This window comes from Arvicanthis niloticus, chromosome 13, assembly GCF_011762505.2.
Source record: "Arvicanthis niloticus isolate mArvNil1 chromosome 13, mArvNil1.pat.X, whole genome shotgun sequence".
Lineage (NCBI taxonomy): Eukaryota > Metazoa > Chordata > Mammalia > Rodentia > Muridae > Arvicanthis > Arvicanthis niloticus.
Window position 1 is genome coordinate 46391998 of NC_047670.1, and position 18760 is coordinate 46410757.

The following is an 18760-nucleotide window of genomic DNA, read 5'->3' on the forward strand; positions in this document are numbered from 1 at the left end:
AATAAAGCCCTAAAAGTACAAATCATATTCCCTTCTCTGGCAGAACCCAAGTGTCCTGATGAGGCTTTCTTGTGTTGCCTCACTGTATAAGATGTATCTCTGAATCAATTCCTGAGTTAACTACCATACACTCTACAATGCTCCTTTGATGAAGTCTAAGAATTGCACTAATTTATGAGTATAAAAAATAAGAATTTAGAGGGCACTTCAATACTACATCGATTTGGCAGAATAGTATTAGTAGATTCACAACTGAGACCTGTGAGCTCCCAAATCCTAGATTCTTCTCTAGATAGTACCAGACTTACATTTCCTCTTGTAGAGCAGGCTTTAAATTCAATAAGAATGTAATTGGTTACCTCCATAACATTTAAACCACCATTGCATCAATGGGTGTATCCTGATGAACCGGTCATTTTTGTGGTTCATGGGTAGATAAGACTATTGATGATTTTCCACCTGCAATCTAAATAGAACATCCCAGTATCATGAGAACTAGTTATCAGTAAGGAAGCATTCTTAATAGTGCCAACTTGATTTCTTCATGTCCTATGATGGAAGTGTGTGCTTGTCTTCAGCAGCAGAGTTTTACTGTAAAGTTCTGGTAGTCTTCAAATTTTTAGTAAGTACGCGATTATTTCCAATTTGACCTATTTTTTCCTTCCTCATTTTCTTTTCCCTAACCCTGATCTCCATGTAATTTCTGGAAACATGAAGCATAATTTAACCTCAAGATAATTTTCTGACTTCTCCTTCTGTTTGAATTGTCTTTCCTCTTACAGTCATATAGTTTCCTCCACTCCCTTAGTGAATGTATATTTCATTGTCATACAATCACGGACCTTCCCACACCTATTTCATTTAAGTAGTTCTACATCTGTAGCTTGTATTCCTTGGCAGTATTACCCTTTGTCAACACAAAGGTCTGTAGCAACAGTCATTTAGATAACTGACATGTAGGGAAAAAGAAGGACTGAACTGCAGCCTTCAGATGATGATGAGTTAGTTAAGATCCTGAGGAAGGCTGGAGTCATTTTCCTGGATCCCCCTTTATCATGGTGAGACACTGACTTCCATGAAAATATATTGAGAACAACTGAGAAAAAAGAACAGCATAATATAATTCACATATTCAGCATATTCCTGGCACCAGATGGAAAATGGATCAGAAGATGAAATGATAAAAACAACAACAAAAAGCTTTAAGAAGACTGGGGACTTTCACCATGCCTGGACCTACTGTATGCTGCACTGTCTTGAGGAATGATGTACAGAATCATCTCAAGTTAAATAACTGGAGGCACTGAGTGATGACTCTAATAAGCCAGCAAGAAATCAAATGGCTAAAATTTCATCCTAGAGAAATTTTAACAAATTTGTTGTAAATGCTTTCTCAAGGAACCCTGGAAACTATATCGGTTAATTCCAGAATTCAGTATCATGTTCAAGGCTACAAACAATTTGCAGAGTAGTTCATCCAAAAGTAATGTATATAACCCAGAGAAAAGAGACAGAAAAGCGTGTTTTAAAGAGACATCTGTTTCCAAGACAGCATGCCAAAGGTCACCAATGAAAAGTTAATACTTGTTCAAAATTCTTTTGAGACCTAGAAAAATGAAAGAATAAAACATAGAAGATATGAAAGGAATTTATTACTCAAAAAGTAGTACAGAAAGCAAAGAGAAAATTGGATTTATCCAGGAGTCTTAAGATTTTGGCTACAAGTACTTCTACTTGACCCAGAATGGGTCATTTGAGAGAATGAGAAGGAACAAATTTTAAGTACCTTCTGTTTTCACATTGTGATTTTTGTGCTTGGACCAAGGCATGAAGTATTCTTCTGTGAACTGTGCTGGTCAGGTATAACACATAAGGTCAGTATGAGTGCAAAACATGATATTGGTTTTTCCTTAGAGGCAAGGTCTTAAGTGACCCAGAACCCCATGCCCGTGTCTTCAGTTCTGCTTTGTCTTGCATTAAAACACCCCTGTGACTTCATATTTATACTCATTCAATGTGACCACAGGAAGAGGGAGATGTACTGAGGTGAGTATCTTGGAGGATGACTATACTTCTTAAGAGAAACCTCCTTCTAAACAGAATGTTAATTTCTCCCTGTCTATGATTTTCAGATGGCTGAGTAGTCTGTAAACAGTGTAGCACATAATATTAAGGTATGAGGTTTACAAGGTGGAATTAATTATATTTAAGACAAATGTAAACTTTTCATTTTATGTACTTCTCCATGATCCATGATATAACTCATTCACCTGAATGTTCAGCCAGTATTGCTAGAGGCTTTCTCTTGATCTGTTCAGGCTGATGTAGGAAGGGTGCCTTAAGCAACAAAAATGTATGTCACTAAATCCTAGAGGATAAAAAATTCCAAGATCAAGGTACTGGTTGATGTGTGGTCTGCTGACCTCTTTTCTTCTGTCTTGTGGACAGAAATCTCACTGCATGCTCATGTGGACTTTTTCTAGTTTATAGACTTGGATGCTGAAAAATAGGTTAGAGTGTGAGGAAGAGAAAGAAAGGGGGATGCAATATGTCTTGGTTTTGAGGTGTTGTGTAGGGAGCTTGGAATAAAACCTAATTTCTCAAACATATAAAGAAGGGTTCCTGTGCTGAGCTATATCCCCACCCCTCTTCCTTTATTTAACAAGGATATTGATCCCATCGTTGGAATCATTCCTTCATGACCTAATGCATAAGGTAGCTGCTTATGTTATGGTTCTTTGTAAAATCATATGCAAATCAGTAACAGATGGGATTAATAAAATTAAGATTATAAATACAAATATAAGTACCTAACACACTGTATTTGGTATTGTGGCTATATGGGAAAGCCAGCATATGCCATGCCTCTACTTAGCTATGAATATAAAATAAAGTAGACTAAAATAAAATAAAATTTCCTACATAACCTTGGGATTTCCAAATCAGTGGCTGTTTCTTTACCTATGTATTTATTTTTCGTGCAAATAGATTTTACAAATTAGAAACTAAACTCTTTGTACAAAAATGCCCAGGAGTCTACACATTATACTGAATGCCATTAGATCTGAAAAAAGCTTTGATTAACAAAACTTTTATTGATGGTGCAGATGCTGAAAAAAGACAGTTTGCTGCTGAGGAACAAAACCATGAGTATACGTGCAGAAAAATTTTAAATAGTTTAAATTTTATTGTCAACCATTTCTTGTAAGTAATGGCTGTCATATGAAGCATACAGTGGCAAAATTTGAGTCTTCTGAATCCTGAGACACATAACAGGTATCATTGTTATCTTAAGTGGGAAGAAGCAGCAGATGCAGAAAATGGATGCAGTCACTATATAAATTGCTCCCAGGCTGTTCTCTGCCTTGCACTTGTCACTGTCCCTTTCAATGCTATTGCAAATGGAGTGTGAAGCTGTGACAACCTCGAGAGAATTATAGAGTTTTTCCTTGTTTGTGGTAAGCAGTTTCTATCAGAAATTAATCTGAAAGGGTCCTGCCTTGAAGTCACTGTCTTCCATTTTCTCCTTACCCTCTTTTCACCTCCAAGAACTCAGCTGAGTTGCTATTATGTTTTTCCATTTGTTTGCATTTGGAGCCTTAGGAAGAAGCATTAAGCAAGCATGGCTAAGCCAGAAGATCAGAATTCATATAGTTCATTTGCCATCTGAACAAAATAAAACAAAAAAAAAGTCTTTGATTACATATGAAATTGACAACAACCACTTTTATGTAGTAAAATATGTTTTGTAATAAGTTCTTAAAAGTACAACTTAGTGCTTCTTCAGTAATATAATGGAATAAGTAGAAAAAACTTGAGCTAGAAGTCAGCTCATAGAAGCAAAACTTGCAGTTGAACTGGAAGATTCATCACACCCAACATTGAAAATGGAGATAATGACCCTCATAGAAATATCATTTTTAAGCATTATGAATTCTCATCTTTCACAAAAACATCACTTGGCCAAGTATATGATGTTAAGCTCAAAAGTGAGGATTTTGGACATATAGAAAGGTCATGTGAAGTCAATGAAACCTGTCACTGGTGCATGGGCTCTCTGCAAATTACGAAGGGTTGGTTTCATCAAATGAACTATTCGAGATGAAAATGTCAACTCTCACAGATGACAGTTTCTGTTTTGATGAGAGCAGCAAGAGGTATGAGCTTCATAAAGATTGAATTAAATTACATTAATTTAAATTTTCATATTTTAAGTTCACCACATAGTCTATTAAAAACAGAAACATCCTTACATCCGGAAGAAAGGAATTAAAAATTTATCATTTTGTTTTACTTTATTATTAAATCTTATTATATTCTTAGTTTGAGTTCTGTAGATTAACATGTGTCATTTCACTGTTTTAATAGCTGTCATGGATCACAGCTAGCTAAGACTACTTTGTGACTTCACAAAGCTAAATAGCTTACATTGCACTTTCTAGTTGTTGGAAAGATAGCCAGTGGAGTTGAAGGTTCAAGGTCAGTACCAAAGAGTATGTCTTTGATCAAGATCCTTCAACAATAGGGTCTTGCCATTAAGTTCTGGAGGATAACCAAGAACAGTGGAAGTAGCCTATAATGTGTGGAGGTCTACGGGATGCCGCTGATCAAAATTTAAAAGGAAGTAACCTTTACCAGGCATTAAGGCTGTTATCTGATAGCCTCTGATAGAAATGCATTCTATCCCCAGTTACCTTGAACATAAAACCACAAGCTTATTGGGCGGGCAATAATGTGAAGGTAACTAGGTAACTTTTTCAAAAGTTCCAAAATTTATATGATGAGAGCAATTGCAAAAATATTTAAGCACAATCTTCCATTTGCATCCTAACCCATGTTCTTCTGACTTATAGTTCACTGGGTTTACTGTTCTTCCACATGATATAAAATAGCTTAGAATGTACATGTGTTTGTAACCTTAATATTCAAATGTGACAGATGGTATTATTGGAAGAATTGAATATTGAGTAGACCTCCTCCCCACTGTTTGTTACAACTCCACTCTATCTTAAAGCTTTCTCAAATTTTATTAAAAAGTCATTAACACAGGTGCACTGTGGTAATAGTTCTATGCCTCTCTGTTTATTATCTAATATTTTAGTAATTCTGATTATTAGAAAACATTACTTTTTAATTTATCTGTTAGTAGCCATAAACTTAACTTTTGCAAAAGCTATGGAGTTGATGCTGTGGATTTTTAGATTAATATTATATGTTTATCCCTGTCATTACATACATGCAAGTAAAACTACAGAGATGACACTATGGATACTTACATTGATACTGAGTGCTTATACTTGAAAGTTTACATACAAGTAACACTGTGGATATGGCACTGGTGGCACATATATTACTACTGAGTGGTCAGTTGTGAAGTCACATACATAAAAACATCACTAAATGGACTGAGCAGATTATAAATATATATTATGTATATATGTATGTATGCATGTATGTATGTATGCATGTTTGTGATGAGTGTGTTTGTGTTTGTAACAACAATTAGAAAAAAATGGTCATGATTACTAGAGTGAGCAAAGCCTACCTAGAAGAGATTCAAGGGAGAAAGGGGGAAAAGAAAATGATGTAGTTATATTTTAATTTAAAAAGTAATTCAAATATATTTTATTGAAATAATTTTAAGTAGAAACAGAGAATAGTTAAATAAACTTCATCCTGACTGAGCTCAGATAGCTAATGTAAGGGAAAACCCCTGCACAAGGCCATGCTTCCCACTGACCCTTTTACAAGGTTGAGAAGCTGACTACAACTTCAATGTGGATGGGATGGAATCTTGCAAGGCCAAAGCCAAACTACCTTGGGGAATCTTTAACCCCTTTGATAGCTGTTTCTTTTCTTCTTCTACACCTGGTTAAAAGGTTTGTGACAATTAAGTAAATCTTTGATAGCTGTTTCTTTTCTTCTTCTACACCTGGTTAAAAGGTTTGTGACAATTAAGTAAATCTTCCAGAGGATAAGAACGGACCTCTAGCTTCCAATTGTCCAAACCAGAGAGGGATGCTATCATATAGCACCTAAGGGCTGCAGCAGAGGGTTCTGCACTTCGCTGTTGCCATCTACTTAAATTTTCAAGGGTGTATATGAAAGGTGTCTTGATTTATGAATTTCTTTGTTCTGTTAGTACAAGAAAAACCTAACAAACTGTTACCACATTAGAAGAAATTTGGGGTAACCTAAACTTGTGTTCTTAGGCCATGGTCACTTATATTTGATTACATCCTCCTCAAAGCAATAGCTGGGGTTTTATGTTGATGTTAGTAACTTGCAGGGTTTGATTGGAAGTAAAGTCTTTTGGTTTTTTTTTTTTTTTTTCAACTGTTATTCAAGATTTATGCTGCGTGCTACAACATAATACAGTCACCTCAGTGTCACTGAGCAAACCAGCTCCTACATGACCTTAAGGCCAATGAAGTTACAATGTTATCTGACTATGGTAACATATATTTTGAGGACAAAATCAACATGGAACGAGATCACAAAACTGTCATGAAAGAGGACGAAAGCAGTGCATGTGTGTTGTGGAAGACAGATAGACACTGCATACTACAGTTGAAGTAAATAGGGAAATTTAGCTTAGACTCCATTATACATTTGATGGGTTTGTATGCCATCTGTATTTACATTTCCCTCTTTTAAGCTTTGCAGATTTTTGGTGATATGCAAGTCCCTTTCAGTCCAAATGAATACAAAAAATAAATTAATATGTGCCAGCTACAGGAAGACTACTACAAGCAGCAGAAATCCAAGTGTCAATACCATTTTTAACCAAATCCTCACAGGCTGGGGTTTAAGGTAAATGTAGGATTGTTCTAATTCTAGAGTCTGTATCCCATTCCAAAGCTAGGCATCTGGTTGGAGATATGAAGACTGGTGCTCTGGAATATGTTTATCAACTACATACAAGCAGAAGGGAAAAGTTCTTCTTTTACTTCTTGTCCTTAACACAAACATTGATCATTTTCTACTCTGCTGTGAGTATGTACATGGCCACATGCAGGGATCACTGCATATCTGATGTGTGTGTGTGTGCTAGCACATGTGTAAATACTTCTTATTTATTTGGAACTTGAACTAACTCAGACTTGTTCTAGAAAGATGTCTGTCTCTCACTCTTTCCTTTCTGTCTCTATGTCTGTGTCTGTCTCTGTTCGTCTCTGTGTCTGTCTCTCTGTTTGTTTGTAGTTGTGTGTCTCATGCACATGCACACACATATAAACACACACACACACCCACACACACACAAATTTTTAAAAAAGAAATAAATGGTGAGGTTTGAGCCTCAAATCTGCTTTAAGCATTCATGCTGAGCTTCCTAACCATAAGATTCACTTATACATCAGTCAGTCATTATTTTGCATCATGTAAATGTTTTAAGTACATATTTTAAGGAGTCTGCAAGTGAGTTTAGTATGGGTTTGGTCAAGATTTAGGTTATAGTCAGCAATTTGCTTTCCTAATTCCATTTTAAATCAATTCTTCATGTCCAGAAACATCATTGTTTAGTTTTGTGAAATAAATTCACTTCCCATTAAAATGTAAGGGTCATGAACAGGCTATTTTCGTGTAGTTTTTCAGGAGTTCAAAATGGACAAAAGAAGCAGGTTTTCAAAAATCCCAGATGTTTATGCTGAAATTTTTCTTTCATCTTCTTTTGACTCAAAATGTCCCTTAACTACATTCCCTCAACATCTCAAAACAGCTGTCTGAAGAGGCATCATTTTGATGAAAATTCACACAGACAGTATTCTAGGTTAGAAAGAAAAAAAATGCCTCTGTCCAAATTTCCCAATTTCCCAAATGCAGTTGGAAGTATTTTATTATTCTGGGTAAAAACAAAATTAAATGGAACTCTCCCAGCATCTCTGATGATAGCCTTGGTGTGTGTGGGCATTCCAGTGTTCCATATGTCTGCACTGAACTCAGACACAGCTGTATTCAAATTACAGCAAATAAGAAGTTTCCTTGCCCTGCTGTTCTGTCTATGACAAAGCCCTATTCTATACTGAACCTCACAACCAGGAAGTAATGTTGCATATCAAATTTGACAATGGAGAAAGAATTGTTCCACATAGCAGTATCCAGGGCACCTGCCCACTTCCCAACAGAACCTGCTCCATTTGGCAATATATCCCCCCCCCCATCTAATTCCCATCACCAGGACTTGTGCAAACCACTGCATTTTCCTGCAATAATATGTCATCATTAACCATATGCCTTCCTTCCACCACTTTTTTCTTTTTTTAGCAATTCTCCACCATTAATTTTTAGTGCAGTTTCCAGAAGACAGTTGGCTCCCATCCAAACGTAATGAGGTTGAGATTCGTAAAGTTCGATAATTGTCAGGGGAAGAATATAAATGCAATAAAATGCAAGTTTCTTTTTGGGCATGCCTTTTAGCAATCATAGATGGACTGAGACTTTTCTGCCTCAACTCTCTATTTGAGTAGGGATTATTGGGGTAATAAGGGGACCTGAGCTTAGTACCTGTTAACTAGCAATCATCTGTGAAAAAATGTCAGGAGTACAGTATGATTAAGGAATTTCACCAGTTTTCACAGAATAGTTGCTGTTTCATTATTTAATTTAATTTACAATATATTGAATGCCTGATTTTGACAAATATTGGGCTAAAATCCATGAGAATGAAATGTTAAGAAAATTGAGGAATCTTCTTTGAAGTATGTCCCATATCGTCCCCATTCTGCGGAGGAGGAGGACTGTAAAAATGCTATATTCACTGGAAATTCCAGGCTATGGGGCAAAATGAAAGCAGTCATAAGTGCACTCCCAATGCCTGAATATAAATATAATCTTCTGGTTCTGTATGATGTTACTTGTATTTTTGTTTTCTGTACTGGCCATGTAGTATCGGACAACCAGTTGGTGTGCTCCTTCCAGGGTAAGAGTATTTCTCCTGCTGTCAGCATTCCTTAGTTCCTGGAGCTCTGTGTGTAGAATGAAGCCTCATGATCTTTCTCCATCCACTTGGGCATATTTATTGATGCTGTCTTTGTTCAACTCCTACTTTGGCAGTCATGAAGGCAAGACATGGTGGGTGTAGCTTCCAATGTTACACAGACACACAGCAAACTCCCTAGTGCTCTGGTTCTTACAATCTTCTCATCCCTTCTCCTGCAATGTTCTCTGAGCCTTAGATACAGTAGTTGTTTTGCAGATGTATCTATTTGGACGGGGCTCTGCAACTCCGAATTTTGATTGGATATGTTTTTTTTTTTTTTTTTTTTGTAATGGTTTCCATTTGTTGCAAAGAGAAGTTTCCTCGATAAAGGCTGAGCCTATATCAGTGGGAATAAGAACAAGTATTTAGTATACAGTTTGTGATTGTGAAGTAACCAAGCCAGCTCAGTCAGTCAACAGGGTCTGCAGGGAGGGAGGATTGAACAAGAAGAAAAACAATTAGACAAAATTATAACATGACTCTAGCCTGTACTGGGGATAAAACAGCTTTATTTCTCTCCAGCCTGCTTTTATATCATTCTAGGTATATCCAAAAAACATGGTCAGTTCTTAGATCAAAGACAAAGTAATCAAGTGAAGTCGTGAACAAGGAGATCACACAAAATAGTAATTAAGTAAATTAGTAAGAAAAAGAATCTCACGTGGTAATAATTAAGTAAAGCAGCAAATAAAGCCTGTGGTCACTGTTTCTAATATTCTTATTTGAGCCTACTTACTTGTCTGAGCCCAGTGACAAATGTCAAATTCCTAGGAGCAGCACCAAAAGCTCTCACCAGTGAAGGTTTAGTAAAGTTGTAGTTAAAGGTACCATTCCTAGATTAAGGAAGCAATAGGAAAAGGTAGAGACTTTAATTAGGGAGGGGGTGGGGCATACACACAGAATAAAGAGGAAGTTAAAATAACACTAAGGATGTCTTAAAATGTCCTTAAGAATAAGCTATTAACTTCTTAGCCCTCAAAAGAACCTGCAGTGTATGTAACTGAGTATAAGTAAGCATATGTAGTTTAAATAAATTTTTCTTATCTAGGCTGATAATGCTTTCTCCAAGAGGCAAAGACTTAACTATCTAAGAAAAACCTCAACACCAGGTATGAGAAACTCTGAGTTGCTGGTCAAGATTGCCAAGAGATTATCAAAATATTATAGACTATTCCCATTTCCCTTGCTTGACCCCTAGTGGTAAAATATAAGTCCCAATTGCTGAAGATGCCATGCACTTCAGACACAAGGCCAGAGGCCCTGGAACCAGAACTGGCCTAAGTACCTTCTCCCTTGGGACCTGATTTCTTAGTATCAGAAGGTGCCTTACAACAAGTTTCCAAAAGCAGGATTCAGCAACAGTCACACCCAACTATGATGCCTATGAACTGCAAGGACAACCAGCATGGCATGATATCCCTAAGGGTAGAGTAGCAGCATGAGGGTTTGGTGGTAAGCACCAACTCTGAAATTAGACATAGAACCCATTCACCAAGAGGGAATCCTAGCCAACTCCCCAGGCCTACGAAGCTGTGGACTTTGCAGAACTTACAAACATATTACTTTTAATTATAAAGATACTAAACGGTAGACATAGACATACCATGTTTGGGATCATAATATTAGTGACAATGTAAAAGCAAAAAGGTTGATGTCATGTAACAAATTGCATAACATAGTTGAAAATTACCTGACAAGATCAACTACTGGAATTCTTGCTAGGGAAAGAACTCATATGAACCTCCATATATTATGTGGTAAGGACAGATATTCTTATGACTAATAGTCTTTGTAAGATTCTGCCATCCTTAGGAGAGTTGAAATTGCTAATCAACTCACCTGCTTAGAAAAGAACTCATGTACCTGTCCTGGAGTTTTTACGGATATACACTAGCACTAGAAGACTGCTTGACAGTGCCTTTTCCTTAGAATGTGGGGCAACACCTCCACCTAGCGGCTGCTTTGCCAAGTTCAAAAAAAAAAAAAAAGTTTCCTAGACTTAAGCCTAAACTCTGAGTGTGAGCATCTTTGCTCAGTCAGACATCCTATCCACCATTTACATTGCAACAGCTGGTCTTACTATCTGGGAACATATAATCAACAGAAAGATACAGGTATAAGAAAATTTAACAACATAGCCATGTCATTAGAATCATTTTGAATTAAGGTACCAAGTATTTAAAAAAATTTCCTTTGTAAATCTAGGCAGGTCTCTACGTAGAGGGTATCTTTATGTCTAACGTTTTGATTGGCAGAATAGGAAGCACTAAGAGGGGATGCAGAAGATTCGCTTTGCTTTTTCTGAGAGGAACTGAAATCCTACTTTGTTTCTGGCTGATATATCTATCCTTTTAAATGTCCACTATAAAGTAGAATTGATGTTTGTAAACAGAGAAATAAATAACCAGCATCAATTACAAACAAACCAATGTGGTATGTAGGTGTTGGGCCAGCAAGAAGTTCATAGAGAAGCACAAATATTTGCTACTTTTATTTTGGGGGGCAGAAAGAAGGATGCTAAGATATCACAAAGTCTCCAGCCAGCCTGGGAAACTGGCTGGAAGCATTTGCCAGGTGCTGCATGGTTTCAGCTACACACCTTCAATATGTTGCCATTTTAACTTAATGGACTACATCATTTTATCTTTATAATTACAGAATTAGAAACATAGATACCTGAAAGAATAGGTTGCCAGACTCTTAGGAGTCATTGTTCTGTAATCCCAGTTTTGGAGAGGTCTAGAAGGTGTTCTCTCTTCTTTGTACCAGCTCCAAGGATGAAGTTTAGGTGCTTATTTCAACTAGACAGTACCATATATCTGTGTTCTATCTGAGGTGAGGGTGGAGGCATAAATATGTATATATGAATGCATTTAGTGTTTATAGGTATATGTATTAGCATGTGTGTAGGTGAGCAGGCACGTGTGTGCACGTGTATGTGCGTGTGCGTGTGTGTGTGTGTGTGTGTGTGTGTGTGTGTGTGTGTGTAAAACAAGATGATGTTAGGTGTTCTCCTGGATTATTCTCCATTTATTTTTAGGGAGCTGACAGATCGTTAAAAGGACAAAGCAAAATTGGGTTCCCTAAGGTGATGGCTTCTTCTGACGTTGCAAGGAGAAACCTTTGAAGCACAGGGGTAGGTTTCTAAGCAGAACCAATAAAAAAAAGGGGGGGGGGAAGATCTGGGAACCCAATAAAATACCAAGGTCAGCATCAAATGAACTTCTAGACTTAGACTTCACCCTCTTGGGTGAGATGAAGCTGCTCCCCATCTTCTGTGGTTTTATTATGTCTACCCTAGTAATTTAGTCCTTTGTCCTCACCAAGCAACATACTCAAAGACCCCTAAATAACCACCTGTACCCCTTTAAAGAAGTCTTGTACTTGAACCAAGACATCACTGATTGTTCTAGTCTAACTTAGACAGCTTCCTCTCAGGATCCTCTGTCTTCCACCATTTTGACTGCAGGCAGGCTACTACTCTAACCTGGTACTTATATGGGTTCTGTGAATCACACTCTGCTCCTTACAGTGGCATGACAAGTGCTTTAACCCCTAACCCTCCTTAGTTTCTAATTGTAGCCTTTAAAAGTGGTCTTCTCCCTCTCCCTCATCATTCTGTTGTTGTTGTTTTTGTTATTGTTGTTCCTCTTCCTCCTCCTCCTCCCCCTCCTCCTGCTTTTCTTTTCCTTTCTCCAGCATGTTCACAGCCATTCTGTATCAAAGGCAGAAATGAGTAGTGGGAATCTTTATAGACAACTTCAGTAGAAAAAAGCAAAACTCAGGCTCAAGTGATGCCTGGAAGAGAACAAGAATGTCAGTCTTGTGGATGCTGAGCAAAGGGGGTGATTTGAGTAACTAGCTCTGTCACAGTGAAGTAGACTGGAACCCACACTTACACTAATAAGATAGGCCTTTAAAGCAGAGCTATCTGTGTATTCATCCACACACAGACACGTTTACTGTGATAATTAGTAATCGGCTTGTTATCTGTACATGAGAAGGAGATGGAGAGAGGTGTTGAAGGAGCCAGGAGGCAAGGCTGCAGTGCTAACAGCACACCAGACAGCTCATGGGCTCGCTCATTAGAAGCATCACAACCACTAACCTGTGACACATTACTTTTCCTGTAAGAGTCCCAGGTCCAGAACACCTGGATGAACTGAGATCAAAAGCTGCAAATGTGGTTCTAGAATATTCCACAAAGATCTTACTATGAACGCTGTCTCTATGTCCTGGGACAGGCAGCTGCACAGTTACAGAGGACATGTGTGCCCAGTAGTTAGTCCTGGACCTGATACCCAGCGCCAATAAGAACCAGACAGAGAAAAAGAATGATAAAACTGCCTGCTGTTCCCAATGCACCTGTAATCAATTCCATTTCCCTAATACTCACCCTGGAACCAGCCACTCTCATTTTCCTTGATGGAAGATCTTAGGTCTGAAGCCCCTGGGGAGGCAACTGATAGGGAAACAACACAGAGGCTTTTATTAGGCTTAGTTCAGGGCTCCATGATCTACCTCCTGAAACCATTCCGTGCAGGCAATAGTCTGAATTGTATTATATTACATACTTTTATCTTGGCCCTCAGTAATTTTCCTCATTTCCTTGAAACCTGACAAATTTATCCAAAGAAAATACAATTAGGAAAAATATCCCTCTAATGCCATTCTCTAAGGCCAAAAGGAAAATTGAATTAGAAAAAGGCCAGAGTGTGGTGGAAGCAGGGTGAAACGCCCTCTCTTGCTGTTTCCTTTTTCCACATTCATAAAGCCTTACCAGAGCCCCCTGTGGGGCTACAGAAGGCGCAGATCTTATCCTGCTAACAGTTGTTCCTTTTGTCATTCTCACCCAAACACCTTAGTCACAAGTAATTGGATTTCCTCAGAACAGAAGAGCTGGCATTTTTATGATAATGAAGTTGTATGCTGGGGCTCATTTGACATTAAAGGTGCTTTTGCAAATACTTTCCAAAAACTCCGGCTTGTTCACTTAGAAGAGTACATTAAGGAATTAGGGGTTTAATTTCCAAAAGATACACTGAAGTATTCAGGGGATACTAAGAAGTGACGGGTGAGAAAGCTTTTAACGTGTCACAATGTCACCTGAGTCTTGGGTGAAATTAGAGAGAGAGAGAGAGAGAGAGAGAGAGAGAGAGAGAGAGAGAGAGAGAGTCTTATTTTATATTTCAGGACTATTTTACATTTTCCTTATGTCTACATGCCAGAAAAAAACTAGACTCTACTTCCAGAGGAAAAAAAATAAAGAGGAAAAGTGGGTGAAGAAAACAAGAACAAAAACAAGCAGACACCACCAAGAAGTAAAACCAATCTAAATTGGGATGCAGTTATTTATAGAAAGGTCTAATCCGCTAAAAGGAAAGCACAGATGTATGAAAAAGATGGAAATACCTAAAGTATCATTGAAGATTTTATTTAAATAAATTATTTGAAGATGCCTGACATTTAGAACAAATACAATTTGCATTCATATTTGCCTGGAGTCGTCATTTGAGTTGGATCTTGAAGAATAGGTTAATTTCGATGGAAAAAACAAAGACTACTCCTTTCATTGTTTAAGAAATGTATTTCTAGAACATTTATCACTATTATAAGTGAATAACCTAACTGAGATGTTCACTGGCAAATACAAGATGCATGACATTTTAAAAGATGCAAATCTCACTTAAAAATACACATGTTGTATGCAGCATATATGCAGCTCGGTCTTCATGTGACTCCCCCAACAACTGGAGAGGGGGCTATCTCAAAAGCTGTTGGCTGTCTGTGTGAGATGTTCTTGTAGCACTGCTGCTTTGTCTGGCCGCAGTGGGAGAGGATGTGCCTAACCCTGCAAAGACTTGATATGCCAGTGTTGGGGGATACCCAGTGAGGGGCCTCCACCCTATCTGAGGAGAAAGGGAGGGGAAACAGGGGAAGAGACTTTGGGGGAAGGACTCTGAGGAAGAGTGGGCAGAGATCAGGAGGTAAAGTGAATAGAGTAATTAATGGAGAAAAATAAAACAAAAAACACATATATACAGATTGAGCTGGGTGTGGTGGCTCACATTTGTAATCCCTGAATTTGGGAAGCAGAGGCAGGGGGATTGCCTCAAATTCACAGGCAAAGTGTGTGCTACAAATTGCTTTATAAACTATATTGAACAATGGGGTACGACCTGTCTCAATCTATACATGAACAATAAAAACCTACAACAATTTATTTATGAACAGAAATTATCAGGTAGAATTCAGGAAACTCTATGTAACAAGAAAAACCCAGAAAAGAGAAAGAGATAAAAAATGGGAAACTGTACACCTAACCATTTACTATTCAATAACGTAAGACATCAATAAACGTATATGACTTTTAATTTGCAATTTTTAAAATATTTTTTAAATGTAAAGACAGTTGTATATATAAAACATCATAACACATGCTCTTTCCAGCAAAATTTCAGGAATTTCAGACCAAAAACAAGGAAATAATATCTTCCCTTTCAGGTTGCCTATGCATTCTACTCTTATTAATGTACACTACTTAAAACACAGTTGTGTTCAAGTGTATTCTAATGTCTTACTCATCTATTATACCATTTATCATACAAAAATGTTCGCAACAATCAAAATTTTTTAAATCTCAAATGTGCATTCTTTTAAAAATTATAATTCAATCACTAAGAAATAAAGATATGAACATGATGATTAAAGAAACCAAAATATTCCTCTAAAATATACTAACTTTTAATTTTTTAAATCCACTTATTCATTCACGCCCCCTCTAACTTTTGTTATGATATGAACAATCCAGTGACCAGTATTTTGTTTCTCTCAAATTGTTCCCTATTAATATTTAAGGACACAATTTTCACGTAGTAAAATTGCATTTCCCTACACAAATACTTTCTGGTAGTTTTCTTCATTATTGCTTTTTTTAAAAAAAAAAAAACAACCTTAGTTTATTTAATTCTCTGTCCATGCGTGCGCGCGCGCGTGTGTGTGTGTGTGTGTGTGTGTGTGTGTGTGTGTGTGTAGACATCACATGCTGTTAGGGTCTGAAATTGCTGAAGGAAGACCCCAGACTCAGATAGTATGCAAAGACAAAGAGTGTTTATTTTGTAGAAACAACCAGCATTGGAGGTCAACAATTTTTTGAAATGGTGACCCCAGACAAAGGCAAGAAGGCCTTCTTATAGGAAACCAGGGGAACTCTCTAGAAGGATTAGGTAATCTAAAACTTCACTGGTGGCTGCTAGGAGGTTACATGTGGCCAATCGTCTACGGTCCTGTGTCATGAACATTTAATCACAGAATGAAATAGGGCTGCCCAGAATAGCTGGCCCATCCTGAGATATTTCCTTATTGTTGTGGTTATCACTAAACTGTTCTTTGGGAGAGGGTTTTATCACCTTGTTTCTGGATTTTATGGTCTGTTCCTGGAGTTGGTGTCCTATGGTCTTCATTTTGAAATCTGGCCTGGTCCTTAAATGGAAATAAATGGGGTTTATGTCATCCTTTCAATGCCATAGCTTGGTGTGGAAGTCAAAAGACAAACCTTGGGAGTTAAACTTACAGGATATTGGATAGAACTTGGATCATGAGTTCTGCAAGTCTCATTGACTCCATTATTGCTTTTTAAAAACATCATTTTTATTTTTAAAAAAATTTCCTGTCATTGTACTTGTAAATGGTTGTACTGGTCACGCACAGAGCAGCCAGCTCTGCTACTTTTTCAAAAACGTACAAGTCTTTTCTCAGCCTTATTTTTTAAATGGTCTACTGTTGCCTGTGCCCTGGATCCCACCTGCCCTTGGGGGTTGGTGGTAAGGTGGTGCAGAATCAAACAACTCCAGGAGCAGGTGAGAAATGCTACAACAAGCCCTCTGAACACTGCTGCAAGCTCCTTTAATACCCTTCATCCAAGCCCCATTGGTCCCAAGAAAGCATTTCTTCTAAACAGCAGTTTCTGATTGGCTGGCACTGTCTGCACCAACAATCCTTTGTTTCTCAGGCAGTCCTCAATTAGGTCCTCCTGTAGGAGCTGCTTTTGATGCTGCTCAGGCCCCGGCATTTACAGAGGCAGGTCCACCGTTCCTGATACAGTCTAAGACCTAGAATACATAGTTTAATGTTAGAGATTTGTTTCTCAAAATAGTCAGGAGTTAGATGTCAGAGGGAAACAGCTATCTATCACATGACCTAGCTACAGGCTTTGCAAACAAGCCTTAGGAGATCATGCAAAGTACCCTGTTGCTCTGATTGAATGTATTTTCAAGTGTTTTTTATGTTCCTGTAGAATGGGTTTTCCTCTTCCTTCTGTCAAGGTAGCAATTTACATTGACTTATTTTTAAAGAATATTAAAATGGGAATATCGCCTGGGCTTCTCTTGGCCATGGTGTTATCTTGTTATTGATAAATTATTGAGGTCTTTTTCTAGTATTTGATTTTGTGGGTTATTTTAAATTTTTACTTTTAATTTTTAATTCTGTGTATGGAGTATTGGGGGTGTTGGTGGGGAACATCTGTACACATGTGAGTGCTGGTGTCTGTGAAGTTCAAAGAGGGCACTGGATTCCCTGAAATTGCTGGTCTTTGTAAGCAGGCCCCACATGGGTGCTCAGCACCTTACTTCTGTCATCGGCACTAGCAGGAAGCATGCCATCTCTCTCCAATTCAGTTGCTTGAGAAAGGTATTAGTCTATAATAGTCAGTCTTTTTATTTTCATTGTATTCTTCTGATTTTCTTTGTGGTTTTATTGTTTTAGAATTTTACAAGTGCATATAATATGTTTTGGGGGAAATCTACCCCCTTCTTTCTCTCCTCTAAAATACCAGCATTCTTTCCCAACTTCATGTGTGCTGTCTAAAGGCACCAAATCCCCTCTGCTGCCTGTAAGTATATGAGTGTAGGAAAACCTACTGGAGCATAAGCAGCTATTAACGGGCAGATTCACTCAAAAAGCTGTCTCTTCCTCTTCCAGTGGGGACTGCCACTAACTCCAGTTAGACACAGAACTTGATGAGCCCCTCCGGCACCATACTGAAATTTTGATGGGTTTGATCCTGTGCTGGTCTTTGTGCATGCACATGTATTTTAGCCTGGTTTCAATAAACCTATAAATCTATGGTCACTCTTTCTCTAGACTTTTATATTTTTATGTTAAGTTTCAGTCCTTAATTATTCAATGGAATTGGACACAGAAAACAAATTACTCTGCAAACATATTTTAGAAAGATTTTGATAGCAACTTTAACTTCTTTAATAAAATGGTCTTTGTTTTGTTCCCTTGTACTAGTTTAGATCTTGGCATTGTTTTTTTTAAAAAATGCCCATAATAAAACCTTTAAAGCATAGTCTTATGGGTCCCCAATTGTTCATAGAATTTTAGTAATAACCACTTCCTCCCTCTTGGCAATGATAACTTGAATTCTTTCTGTGGTCAGTTCAGATCGACAATTGTGTTGATATAGTCATAGAGTCACTGACTCTGCCTATTTTCTTCTTGTTGGTTTCTGTTTCATTGCTATCTGTCCTTAGTTTAATTATTGAGATTCTTCTGGTTCTGTGGAATACTTTTTATTTTTATTTCCAAATGTATATTTTCAGATCATTGCATTGTAACTTTCTCCTTTTGCTCCTTAAACAGTTTAGTGAGCATTTGTTTATCAAAATTGTGGCGTAAAATAATTTTACTTGTTCTCTTCTTTAGGTATTCAATATTAATTTATATTATAAAATGCAGGGTGTTTTTCATCTTCACCCCCACTTAGCTGTGACT